Raw genomic sequence first — 14,266 nt, 5'->3', positions numbered from 1 at the left:
TTACAATTTAAAAGCATCGATGTTTTCAAATATGTTAATATTTTATTGTGATCTAAAATGTCCATCTTAATTCATTTACAAATTTCAAAAAGACTGATAATATCCTAAATGCCCATTAATAGAAGAATGGGTAAATAAATCGTGGTATCTAATGGAATAAAATAGAAAATAGAAAATAACAGAGTAACAGTCCATGTCCTTGAAAGATGAGTAATGCTGTGAGGGGCACAGGAGGGTTTTTGGAGGTACCTGAAATGTTTTCTATCTTGATCTGGGTGCTGGTTATGTGTTCACTTGTAAAGTTCATCACATTTTGTGTCTCTTTATTGATGTATCAGTAAAAATATACAAAATATTTTATTTTTCAATAAAATGCATTACTTGTTTTCTGAAAGAGGAAACACCAGTTTCCTCAGTATATTAAAAAACCTATTAAAGTATAAAAAGTTAAATTACATAAATTTTGATAAGCTCCTTTAATAAGCTCATTTGAATAATACCAATGTTTGAGAATAGTGGCTAGATAAATAAGATATATTTTTAACCAAACTTGGTCTCTAATAAAGTCTCCATGGTGCCAAGATCTTGTTGTGTGAAATTTCTGGTTAAACTAGAGAGGAAAGAGTGAAGGTGAGACGATAATACAACTACTGAGACCAGTTTTGGGATGTCAGGAGAAAGATTTCTGTCCTATCCCTGGAAACTCACCTTATATGTATTCTATAAGCTAGTGAGTTTAAATTAAAAATGAATACTTTCCACTTAAGGTAAAATTATGATGGTTAATTTAGGTTCATTTCTCCTGTTATATGGATACAACCAAAAGTCTGCATCATGTACATACCAAATGAATAATTGGCCAATCACACGGACCCATCTTCAAATCTTCAGAAGCATCAAATCAGATGAATGAAAAATGATGGGTCAAATCAATGAGAGCACTTAACAATCAGAAAAGTAGGTTATTTTCTTTAGAACATGTTATGTTATTAAAAATGGTTAAAAACAACTGTCAGAATGGAAGGATGATTCTTAATGAACAAAGAAATCAATATTTTTCCTTTTTTAGAATGGAAGGAAATACATTTTCCAGAAGAGGAGAAAGCAGGCAGTAATGTCTTGCTTTAAATTTGTATTGTTTTAGAATGACTGCACATTCTCACATAATTACATTTGATGTGCTAAATCATCACCATTCATTGGATATAAAATTCCAGTGAATTTCGGGTATAAAATTGTCATCCTTTTATATAAGGAAAGAATGGACTAATTTACTTGGTTTATTTTTGAGGTTTACATGGGTCTGTTAATTTGTCTTAAGAATTTTACATATTATATCAAATTATATTTGTGTGAATATGAACCAAAATAACCACTATATATATAGGCAGTTACACCTATTGAAGGAAATACAAATATGACAATTTGTGCTAAAATATATATGTCAAGTTGGACACGTGTATTTGTTACACACTCATAAAAGCTCTATACAGAAAATTATCAAATTGTTACGTATAATGTGTATAACTTTTTTACAAATTTACTAAAACATAATTTACATACCATAAAATTCCACATTTCAAGTTTAAACTTCATTGTTTAGTACATTCACAGAGTTGTGCAAATAGGACCACAATTTAATTTTAGGACATTTAAATAAAAAATTTCTGTGATGAGAGTTCTTTCTGGCTCCTTATTTTGAGGAAGACTCATTCCTTGACTCCTGAGTGAGAAGTCTTTCTTCCTAGCTGTTTTGAGGGAGAATTTATTTCGTAACTCCATGAGCTGAGTTTATGAGTTTATTTCTTTTTTTTTTTTTTTTTTTTTTGAGAAGGAGTCTCGCTCTTTCACCCAGGCTGGAGTGCAGTGGCGCGATCTCGGCTCACTGCAGGCTCCGTCCCCCGGGGTTCACGCCATTCTCCTGCCTCAGCCTCCCGCGTAGCTGGGACTACAGGCGCCCACCACTACGCCCAGCTAATTTTTTGTATTTTTTAGTAGAGATGGGGTTTCACCGTGTTAGCCAGGATGGTCTCGATCTCCTGACCTCATGATCTGCCCGCCTCAGCCTCCCAAAGTGCCGGGATTACAGGCGTGAGCCACCGCGCCCAGCCTCTCCATGTTCTTTTTGTTGGCTTGAATTTACTAAGGATAAATTGGAATGTCTTTAGCCTCTTTGGGAAACTTATGATCTCCCCAAACTAGCATCTCCAAGACCTCTCCTTTCTCATTCTGTCTACTCTTCCTTACTTCTTTTACCACCTTGGGTTTCTCATTCAGTTCTCTTGAATCCTTTAAGGTGTCCTCCATCAAAATCCTACCTCTAACATCCTTCTGCATGTTTCCAATTTTGTCCCTGCCCTTTAGTTTTCTAAAGACACTTGAAGTTTAAACTGTCTACTGCATAAAGAGCCCCTCAAGGGTCTGCCAAAAGCAGCATCCTGAGACTGAAAAAGGGAAATGCTAAGTGGAAATAGTCTGAACATTGTATCAACTCAGGTAAGCTTTAGAGACATCTGGGTAGCTGCTAGGTGTTTCCTCAGTCACTCGTCTAAAATGTGGTCCACAGCCTCCCTAAGATTACATATCAGGGCAAAAGAAAATCTTAAAAGTTCTCTCTACAAATATTGATTTTTTAAAGAAAGCTTTAGCTCTTATTCAACTTGTCTTATTTTTGTCAGAAACACAATTTGGATAAAATACAAAGTGGAAATAAGTTTTGTATGACTGTGTTGCCTGACTTATGAATAAAATTTTCAAATGAAATCTATAAGATAACTGTTTATGTCTCTATGAATGTACCTATATATGATATTTGTACATATACATATATACACATATGTACATATATTTTTTTCTTTCTGGATGATATTACCAAATTATAAAATCCCTTAAAGAAATTCTACTTAAATTGGCTTAAAAATAATCGAACACTTATATAAGTTAAATACTCCTAAAATTCATAGAAATATGAAGCTTACCCAGTGCTTTTCAAGTTTACATGATTTGAGTAAATCTTTAGTAAATAAAATCAGTTTAATATTGACGGCTTAATACACACAGCTGTATCTACTGAGTTATGAGCTTTAAGTATAAGACAAGCATAAATTTTTATTCTGTTTGAGTTTACTAGTTGAATAAAGTAATACTGTATGTACTTGATGTTTGAAATTGTAAAAATTTGAATTCAACCTAAAATAAATGTATAATTCCACATACAGGAGAAATGAGTTACTTGATATCCAGTACTTCATATATATCAAACACAACAGTAAAACAAAGAAACTCGTGTATGAAACTTATTAAAGTTTTCTGTTTTTGCTTTTATTTAGTCTAGCATGCATATGCTGTGAAAATAGTTAACCAGAAAGTAAGCGGAGATTATGGCTGACTCTGTTTGGTGTTACAGTATATCTGCCCAAAAACAGTTTTCAAAATCTTCTTGCTGACTATCAAGCTTAGTGTTACATTAAGTAATACATATTCATTAATAATTAATTAAGATACACTACTAAAATATTCATTACTAATCATACATTTATGTTTATATAGTTTTGGTGTCTTGTTTTTATACAATATACAGAAGTTGAATATATTTAGGTCTGTTAATAAAAATGAGAAATGTACTATGAGGAAACAGCATATAACTATAAGAAATATGAGATGGTATATTCATAAAATTTGCAAGTCTGTTAATCAAAATCCTGGTTTATGATAGATAATTGTCTACTTCTTTGTCAATTTCTTGATTTTCTCAGTAAAAGAATGGTTGCTAATAGTTAATAATTACAATCAATATATGTGATTAAAACTACTAGAAATAATAAGGGTAATGGGAAACAACTCACATGAAAAGTATGCAAAGAATGTAGGATTTTTTAATATGAAAAGATATACAAAGTAGGAAGGATGTGTTTTTTGTTAAAGGAATATAAAAGAGTAATTTTCTTCTAAAGTAAGATGATGGGTGTTTCCAGAAAGAGAAAAATGTAGGAGAAAAAAAAATTGAATGGATGTAAGAATGGTGTAGAAAGTTTGCAGAAAAAAGATATTATCTAATATATTCAAGCTGTCTAATGATTGGAAGATATTTATTTATGTGTTTTATTTTAATGAGCCTCACATCAAAAGTGTATTATCTTAAACTAGTATTTGGTTTTATCTCTGTCAAAATGGCAACATTTCTTGGGTTATTGGTCTGTTCTAAATATGAGATTTCTTTTTCCTTAAGTAATCTGAGAAAAAAGATTCTGTGTTTTCTAAAAAATAATATGTGCTTTATATTAATCTTTAACCAAGGACTTGACTAGAATATCATATTTGAGGATGACATAACCGTTCAGCTTTTAAGAACTAAGGCCTACTTTACTGAGCCAATGCTTAAAAAGCCCTCCTGGAAAAACTGGCCTGGTATCTGGCTTATGGGATTTCCAATTTTACAGATGAGTAAGTAAGGTTCCTGGCAGGCTCAGGAACACCAAGATATTTTGAGGACTTTAAGAAAAAAGAATTTCATCTAAATCTATATGTACTGCAAGCAAAATCTGGTGGTGAGTTCTTGGCTTTGCTTCCTGGTCTTGAGAGATTTATAAAAGTCCAATCTGAGATTCCAATGAAAAGTTCCAGGAAGACAAATTCAAAAAGACTTTTGTAGTCAGTTACCATTCTTGCTGCACTTATGCAAATAAGCAAGCCAAATCTAATGAGACCAGATTTATTTTGTAAGCAACAATCAAAAGGGGTCAGGGGTGAGTGTAGGGAGAAATGTTCTGTTTCAACAAAAAACTATAGCATACACTGTGAGTTACTATCTGAAAACTGGACTGGATCAATTCTAGTTTCTTCCAATATTTGGCTATGACTCTCCAAACCAATGGAGAGTTTCCATTTTTTTTTTCTCCCACCTTCCTGACTTGGCATCACTGAGAACTGAAAATGCCCTTTTCCCCAAGCTCAGCAAGCTGAAGCTAGATGTTTTGATACAAACTTCAAAGAAATCACCACACAAGTAAAAAAATATGTATGGGCAATCTACGTGCTTGCTGCTGTACGGGCCACTAAGAAAGGTTACAGAAATACCCAGTGTCATCACCAAAGACATTAATACTGCAAACCGGGAAATTTATTGGATTGCCACTACCAACTTTGAGCCCAACATCCAGTAATCTTACTGACCGACTACCCTCTGAACTCAGACTGGGTTTACAACTATTAATATTTTTCTTCTTTTATTTTCATAGAAGTCCTCTTCATTAATGCCTGACTGCTTGCACCAGCCAGCAAATATCGTCTACTACTGACATGATTTGGCTATGTCCCCCACCCAAATCTCATGTTGAATTCCCACATGTTATAGGAAGGACCTGGTGGGGAGGGAGTTGAATCATGGGGGCAGATCTTTCCTGTGCTGTTCTTGTGATATTGAATAAGTCCCATGAGATTTGATGGTTTTAAAAATGAGAGTTTTCCTGCACAAGCTCTCTTTCTTGCCTGCCACCATCCATGTAGGATGTGACTTGCTCCTCCTTGCCTTCTGCTTTGATTGTGAGACCTCCCCAGCCACATGGAACTGTAAGTCCAATAAACACCTTTCTTAAGTAAATTGCCCAGTCTTGGGTATGTCTTTATCAGCAGTGTGAAAAAGGCCTAATACAATAAATTGATACCAGTAGAGTGGGGCATTGCTGAAAAGATACTTGAAAATGTGGAAGTGACTTTGGAACTGGGTAACAAACGGAGCTTGAAACAGTTTGGAGAGCTCAGAAGAGGACAGGAAAATGTGGGAAAGTTTGGAGCTTCCTAGAGGTGAATGGCTTTGCCCCAAATGCTGATAGCCGTAAGGACAATAAAGTCCAGGCTGAGGTGCTCTAAGATGGAAATGAGAAACTTTTTGGGAGCTGGAGCAAAGATGACTCTTTATGTCTTAGCAAAGAGACTGGTGGCATTTTGCCCCTGCCCTAGAGATTTGTGGAACTTTGAACTTGAGAAAGATGATTTAGGGTATCTGGCAGAAGAAATTTCTAAGCAGCAAAGAATTCAAGAAGTGACTTGGGTGCTGTTAAAGGCATTCAGTTTTATAAGGGAAGCTGTGCATAAACATTTGGAGACTTTGCAGCCTGACAGTGTGATAGAAAAGAAAATCCCATTTTCTGAGGAGAGATTCAAGCCAGCTGCAGAAATTTGCTTAAGTAATGGGGAGCCAAATGTTAATCCCCAAGACAATGGGGAAAATGTCTCCAAAGCATGTCAGAGGTCTTCACATCAGGCCCTCTCATCACAGGCCTGGAGGCCTAGGAGGAAATAGTGGTTTTGTGGGCCAGGTCCAGGGTCACCATGCTGTGTGCAGCCTAGTGACTTCGTGCCCTGCATCCCAGCTGCTCAAGCTGTAGATGAAAGGGGTCAACATAGAGTTTGGGCCATGGCTCCAGAGGGTGCAAGCCTCAATCTTTGACAGCTTCCACATGGTATGGAGCCTGCCAGTGCACAGAAGTCAAGAATTAGGGTTTGGGAACCTCCACCTAGATTTCAGAAGATGTATGGAAATGTCTGGATGTCCAAACAGAAGTTTGCTACTGGGGTGGGGATCTCATGGAGATCCTCTGCTATGGCAGTGTGGAAAGGAAATAATGTGGTTGGAGCCCCCACACAGAGTCCTTACTGGAACACTTCCTAGTGGAGCTGTGAGAAGAGGGCTAACATCCTCTAGACACCAGAATGGTAGTTCTAGTGACTGCTTGCACCGTGCACCTGGAAAAGCCAGACACTCTGCCAGTTAGTGAAGGCAGCAGGGAACGAGGTTGTGAAGCCACAGGGGTGGAGCCACCCAAGACCATGGGAACCCACCTCTTGCATCAGCGTGACCTGGATGTGAGACATGGAGTCTAAGGAGATCATTTTGGAGCTTTAGGAATTGACTGCCCTGCTAGATCTCAGACTTGCATTTCACTTCTTGAAAATATTTTCTGTAGCCCCTTTGTTTTGGCCAATTGCTCCCATTTGGAACAGCTGTATTTACCCAATACCTGTACCCTCATTGTATCTAGGAAGTAAATAAATTTCTTTTGATTTTACAGGCTCATAGGCAGAAGGGACTTGCCTTGTTTCAGATGAGACTCTGGACCATAGATTTTGAGTTAATGCTGAAATGAATTAAGGCTTTGGGGGACTGTTGGGAAGGTGTGATTGGTTTTGAAATGTGAGGACATGAGATTTGGCAGGGGTAGATGATATGATTTGGCTGTGTCTCCACCCACATCTCATCTTGAATTTCCATATATTGTTGGGGGGAACTGGTGGAAGGTAGTTAAATCATGGGCACAGGTCTTTCCCTTGCTGTTTTTGTGATAGTGAATAAGTCTTATGAGATCTGATAAAAATGGGAGTTTTCCTGCACAAGCCTTCTCTTACCTGCCGCCATCCACATAAGTAGTGAATTGCTCCTTCCTAGCCTTCCACCATCATTGTGAGGCCTCCCCAACCATGTGGAACTGTAAGTTGAAGAAATCTCTTTCTTCTGTAAATTGTCCAGTCTTGGGTATGTCTTTATCAGCAGTGTGAAAATGGACTAATACAACTACCAAATCCCAACAAATGATTTAGCTGCTTCTTAATGAACAGAAGAAATGAATTTATATTGTTCAAATGACTTCACATTTGTTCAAACAAAAGGACAAACAACAGACTTTCTCCTTCATTAAACTAGTCAGGCTCTTCTGAATCCTCTTCCCCACTAAGCTTTAACTTTTATATTTCTGTTCTTCTTTGCATTGCCTAATTTTGGAAAGAGTCCGGTTAAATCAAGTCAGTTAGGCCAGAAGAACAACCCTTGATACATAATTACTCTCGGTTTCCCACTAAATTTCTCATCGTCCACCATCACCTAAGTGATATCTGATGACTCTGGCCTGCCTTCACCAAGAATCCTGTTAGGTCATTTTAGCCAGAATCCTCCCTTACCCCTGGTGTTCCCTCTTAGTAATGTTCTTTGCACTGACATCCCCACCCTACTCCTTGGCTATAAATTCCCACTTTTCCTTGTTGCATTTGTAGTGGAGGCCAACCTCTCTCCCCTACTGCAAAACTTCATTGCAGTAGTCCCTATACCTATTGAGATAGTCCCTCTGAGTAAAGTGTGCTGTAACTGTGTTTTTAACACCTTAGAAATATTTTTCACAGGTGATGGTAGGTATGGATAAAAGTGAGTATAATGTGTGAAAACCATAAAGTGCTTGGTTACTAAACGTAAGGACTAGAGAAGGGAAGGAAATAAGGAAATCTTCTGTTTCAACTCTAAGTCAAAAGAAGAACAGTGGTAGAGCAGACGGAGTTAAACTTCCAACAGGACTTAGAAAGACATGTAAATATTTAAGTCCTAAATATCTCTCTTTAAATGGAACTGCCTCTAAAATATATCTGAAAACAAAACAAAAAAATGAATCGATATCCTAACACAGAAGGCATTCAAAAGTTTTCCCTTGATGTTCAGTCTTTTCCCACTCTTTTTTGTAAACACAAAATTCAATATTGTGATTCGTTGTATGTCATATCTGCTTTTCCTACCAGCCTGTAATCTTCTAGAGATCTTCTTCATAACTCTAGTGTCTAGCACAATATAAATTCTCAATGAATTAAAACAGTATCTAAGACTAGGGTGATTCTCTAATTCTTTTACCAAATGAGGGAGGGTAAGATATTTTCGACCCATATTTTGAGTCCTACCAACTACCCAGAATGCTATAATAGCCTGGGAAGAAGAAATCTTTATATTTCTTGAACTCTTAATGTAGTTCTCCAAAAAACCCCTGAGGTGGTTCTGATACTTGCCTGTTGCCTTCCGCCTGCCTTCCTCATTGAGTCTCCACTGGGTCACTTCAGTCTAAATTGAATATAAAACTTCTAGAGTTAAACACTGCCTTCACAGCAACTATCAATTTTAAATATTTTTTGGCATGCAAACTCTCCACTAGTAAAAATTCATCCTGAATAATCTATTCAAAATACTTCTTATATTTGATGCCTCGCTGTCATGAATCAAAATCACCAATTATTCTGACTCCCTTAAATTTATTCATAGCTCATGAATTGATCCTTCAGTATACTGACCTCATAGTAGTTCTTGAAATGGACAATGTATTCTCTTGTCCTTGTGTTAGAAAAGTAATTTCTAGGACTTCTACCTCAAGTCAGCTTAGTAGAAATCCCATGTGTTTTCCCATGCAAGAAAAGAAAGTGATGTAACTATCCATTTCTGGTGAATTACATTGCATAGTCTTCATATTGTACAAGGTAATAGGACATATTTAAGGTGTATAATATTTATTTTTTTAAACATCTTCCTCCGTGAAATGAGAATTAATTCCATAATTTAAAGCCTCTTTTTTGTTCAGGCTTAAAAAATTTCCTGTTAAGACTCTAATTTTCATAAATAAACTGCCTCCATTTCTTTTATATGTAATCTTGCAATAAAAGGATAATCTTCCAGCCAAGAAATTTCTTAGAGACAAATTTAAATGCTGGTTATTCAGTTGGGTTTCAGCAAAAGGTAAATTTCTAAACTATAGGGCAATGCATTTATAACTTACTTGGTTTTGACAGTGGTCTGAGCCTCCTGGCAAATTTAAAAGGTGTCAGGTATAAAGTAACATGCATATTTTCTGGAAATGTGTGTATCATCTCCCAGTTACTGAGGATCAGCTTGACTTCATTGCGAAATTTGTATTTGAAACATATTCTTTGGTTGTCACAGTAATATTTGGAAATTCAAAAGCCAGCAGAACTGGCAGTACTTTTCCAAAGCTTCATTTCGAGGAAATATAAATAGAGAATATTACTGCCCTGTAGTCCATTTCTGGAGGGATAACTGTTTAAATAAGAAGAAAACACTTGGGCAGAGTACTTGATCATTACAATTAGAGACTTTAAATGACAACCTTAGGGACAGGTCTAGAGAGAATTTTACTTGCATTTCCAGTCACTTAATAGACCTTTATTACCTATGTATATTTTTTACTCATCAAACATATATTGCACTCCTACAATATTTAAAGCCTCGTCTAATAACTAAATACACAGATAGCTCAGATGTGGTCCCTGTTTCTGCCTCTTTGTTCTTTTGAAAACATTTTAACAGAGCTATTTTTTTCTTACATTAAAAGGAAACTGAACTGATTTTATGTTTAAAAATGAATAAAGTAGTAATTCCATCATCCAAATGCAATTTATTTTTTAAACTGTAATGAAATACACATGATAAAGAATTTACCATCTTGACTATTTTTAAGTGGTCGATGATTAAGTTAAGTGTGTGTTGCACAGCTACCCCCAGATCTCTTTTCTTCCTGTAAAACTGAAGCTCTCTACACATTAAACGAAAACTCACCTCTCCCCCAGCCCCTGGCAACTCCATTCTACTTTCTGTCTCTGAGTTTGACTAATTAGGTACCTTATATAAGTGGAATAATACTGTACTTGTCTTTTTGTGACCACTTGTTAAAATATAACATCCTCAAGTTTCATCCATGTGTACCATGTATCAGACCAAATGCAGTTTCTTTTAACATTTTACTTCCTTTCAGTCATATTTATTTTAATTTTACAAATATTTTGCTGTCTGCAGTGTTCACTTAACCTGACAAGTATTTTCTTATGTGTCAGAAAATCTTGGGAGTATAATTTTTCATGACTGCCTTTACACATTTATAGCACGTGTATTTGCTATTTCTTCCCCAACAATTTCTTCTCTTGCATTTATTTTGAATTCAGGTTGACTCTGTGACTTTTAATTGGGGAGATCAATTTTTATATATTTTGGAATAAATTTTTGGCATTTTAAAAAATTATTGACTCATTCAAAAAAGACTTGTCAGCATATACTATGTATCAGGCTCTTGGAAAGTAATATAGTACAATTCTAGGAGGTAATAAAAAACATACAGCTCATTTTCTCATTGAGATTGCAGTCTTATGGGGGAGACAGATACATCAAATAATTATTTGAACAAATCTAAAACTGCAGTTATGGCAAGAGCTAAAGGTAAATACAAATTCATATATGTCTCAGTTATAGAAATCACCAGGATCAGAAAAAGCTTCTCCAAGAAAGTGAGACTGCAGTTCACATTTAAAGATTAGGTAGAAGAAAGTTAGATGAAGGGGATAAGGAGGGATATTCCAAGTCAAGGGAATACATGTGCAGAGAGCTTGGGTAAGAGAAAGCAGATGAGTAAAAGGAATTGGAAATCGGTTAGCATGTCAAGAGAGCAGAGCATGGAAGACTGGAGAGGTAAGGAGGGTCCAACCACATTGCTTTTCCATGGCTTTCGAGCCATGGAAAGCTACTGCTGGGTTTTACACAAAGGATTCAGATTTTGAATTTGTGTTGTAAGAGGCTCACACTGATTGAAGGACAGGGAAAGGATTGGAGAGCAGCCAGAGGGAATGCAGAAAGTTTAGGTAGGTAGGTATTTTTGTGATCCAGAATTGAGGTAATGGACACTTCTATTGATGATATGGATTATACGGATGAAGAAAGTAGATGGGAGCTAAAAACTCACTGCATTTATTAGATTGGAACTAGATGGTGGGAGATAAGAAAGTGACAAGGATGATTCTTGGAATTCTGCATTGCATAACTAACTGGATGCTGGTGCCATTTGTAGAAATATTGGGACTAAGTTTGTTGGGAGGAAGACTACAGGTTTGTTATGGGACATAGTAAGTCTCAGCCGTCTTTGAGACATCTATTGAGAGATGGCCAAGTGGACTGGGTGCAGTGGCTCATGCCTGTAATCCTAGCACTTTCGGAGGCCGAGGCAGGGGAGGGTCGCCTGAGGTCAGGAGTTGGAGACCAGCCTGACCAACACAGCGAAATCCTGTCTTTACTAAAAATACAAAGATTAGCTAGGCCTGGTGGCGTATGCCTGTAATCCGAGCTACAGGCATGGGAGGCTACAGGCATTGGGAGGCTGGGACAGGAGAATAGCTTGAACCCAGGAAGCAGAGGTTGCAGTGAGCCGAGATCATGCCACTGCACTCCAGCCTGGGTGACATAGTTAGACTCTGTCTCCCAAAAAAAAAAAAAAAAAAAAAGAGATGGCCAAATGAAGAGTTGGCTGTGAAGATCTGTCGCTTAATAATTAATAGTTTTGTTTTCTTACTGTTTCATAATGATTGTTGTTTTTTGGTGTAGGCTATTTGGTTTATATTACCATTTAAAGTGGTTTAGAGCAGTGATTAGCAAACTTTTGTTTAATGTCCACATAGTAAATACTTTAGTCTTATGGCACATATGGTCTGTCTCTATGCAAGTGCTCAACTCTGTCTTTACAGCAGCAAAAACAGACAGTAGGTAAATGAATGGATGTAACTGTTTCAATAAAATCTTACTGCAAAAACAGGTGAGTTTGTTAACCCCCGAATTAGAGAAGCTTTTATCCTTTAAATCCTTGGCAGTACCCTAGTTTGTATGTTCATATCGTTATCTGTGTACTTTATCTATGGTTCTCAAATTGTGAATCTTGAACTGGCACCTTCACCATCATAGTAGAAATGGAATTTTCCAGCCTATCCAGACTTACAGAACCAGGAACTCTGGGGAGTGGAGCCCAAGGATCTGTTTATCAAGACTTACACGTACACACACACACACACACACACACACACACGACTTTTAAGTGATGCTGATGCATGCTAAAATCTGGGAACCACTATAGCGGAATAGTAGTTCTTGATCCTGGCTACATATTAAAATTACTTGTGAGGTTTTAAAAAAAAACTTACTCTAAGAACACTATCCAGAACAATTAAGTCAATATCTGGCTATGAAGACCAGCAAATACGTCATTATTTTTAGAATGTTCTCAGATCATTTTCATATGCTGCCAGGATTTAAGGGTCATTGTTTTTGTATAAATATCCTGTAACAGGTGATCAATTTCTCCTGAAATTTAAGTTAATTTCAAAAATGCACCTAAGGAATTAATATTCAGGGAGTTAAGGTGGAATTTAAGTGGAAAGAGTTTTCCTGATGTGACAGTCATGGGCAAAATTCTGGTTATAGGATATGGTTTTTGTCTGAAGAAATTGATTATAAGCTTGTTGAAACTAACCTACAGGTCATCTGAAATTTGTTTTCTTTGTTTTGTTTTTGAAAAATTTCTACAAATCCCTTTAAATTCTGGCAACGGTTGGGAGAAGAAACTTAAAATTTACCTCAAGTAATTCAAAATTTATCAGGAGGTGCCTTTTTTTTTTTCAAATTTAGCCATTAAAAATTGAATTGTAGAAGACAATTTAAATGATCTATTTTGGTCTCAGAAATCACAAAATCCTGTATGGATATTGCCACAGAGTTTGATTTTTTTAAAAGTGCAGATGTGTAGCAGTTATTTCTCATTGTACAACTCACATAATTTAATTATACAGTCCTATCATTCAAATTTACTGACAGCTAATTAAATATCTCAGTTGTGAAGATTTAGCATTCATTCTACTTAAATCATTTGCTTGAGTCAAAAATACTAAAAATTTCAATGGTAGTCATCTTCTTTCCTTGAATTCATGAAATGAAAACTCTCAGCGTATTTAAAGCTAGTAATATGCTAAAGAGACATATTCCACATAGATCCATTTGTTCCATTCACTTGAAAGCAAAAATTCCTAACTTCTCTGTGTAGTGTTTTTAATTAACAAGGATTATAAAAATTTTATAAACATTTTAATATGTATCATGTTCACAATACATTACAAAAACTTATTTCCCAAAAAAATAGAAACATTGATTAAAAATTTGATTATTATACATAAAGGGCTTCAGATCTATTGCAGTTTCCATGTCAAACTGGCTTGAAGAGTTACTAGTTCCATTTAAATCTGCAATAATGATGGTTTGTGTGAGTTATTCAGAAAGCCCAAATTGCCAGATTCTACTCCACTTTGATTCATTTATCTCAATGGAGTTGAAGAGATTGAGGGGTCATTGCAGATGAACAGTGAAAAATTTGTGAAGTACTGTAAATAGTCAAAGGGCAGGCTGGGTGTGATGGCTCATACCCATAATCCCAGCACTTTGGGAGGCTGAGGTGGGTAGATCAGTTGAGGCCAGGATTCAAGACCAACTTGGCCAACGTGGTGAAATGCTGTCTCTATTAAAAATACAAAAATTAGCTGGCCATGGTGGCAGGCTCCTGTAATCCCAGCTACCCAGCAGGCTGAAGGTGGAGAATCACTTGAACTGGGGAGGCAGAGGTTGCAGTGAGTGGAGATCGTGCCA

General features: G+C 36.3%; 1 long non-coding RNA gene across 1 annotated transcript in view; it reads left to right on the top strand.

Moving 5' to 3' along the window:
• LOC134732376 (uncharacterized) overlaps positions 1-14,266 on the top strand; it is a 1,392,928-nt gene that overhangs the window by 419,931 nt on the left and 958,731 nt on the right. The window lies entirely within an intron of this gene.

Source organism: Symphalangus syndactylus, chromosome 14 (genome assembly GCF_028878055.3).
Source record: "Symphalangus syndactylus isolate Jambi chromosome 14, NHGRI_mSymSyn1-v2.1_pri, whole genome shotgun sequence".
Lineage (NCBI taxonomy): Eukaryota > Metazoa > Chordata > Mammalia > Primates > Hylobatidae > Symphalangus > Symphalangus syndactylus.
This window is presented reverse-complemented; position numbering and strand designations above follow the sequence as displayed.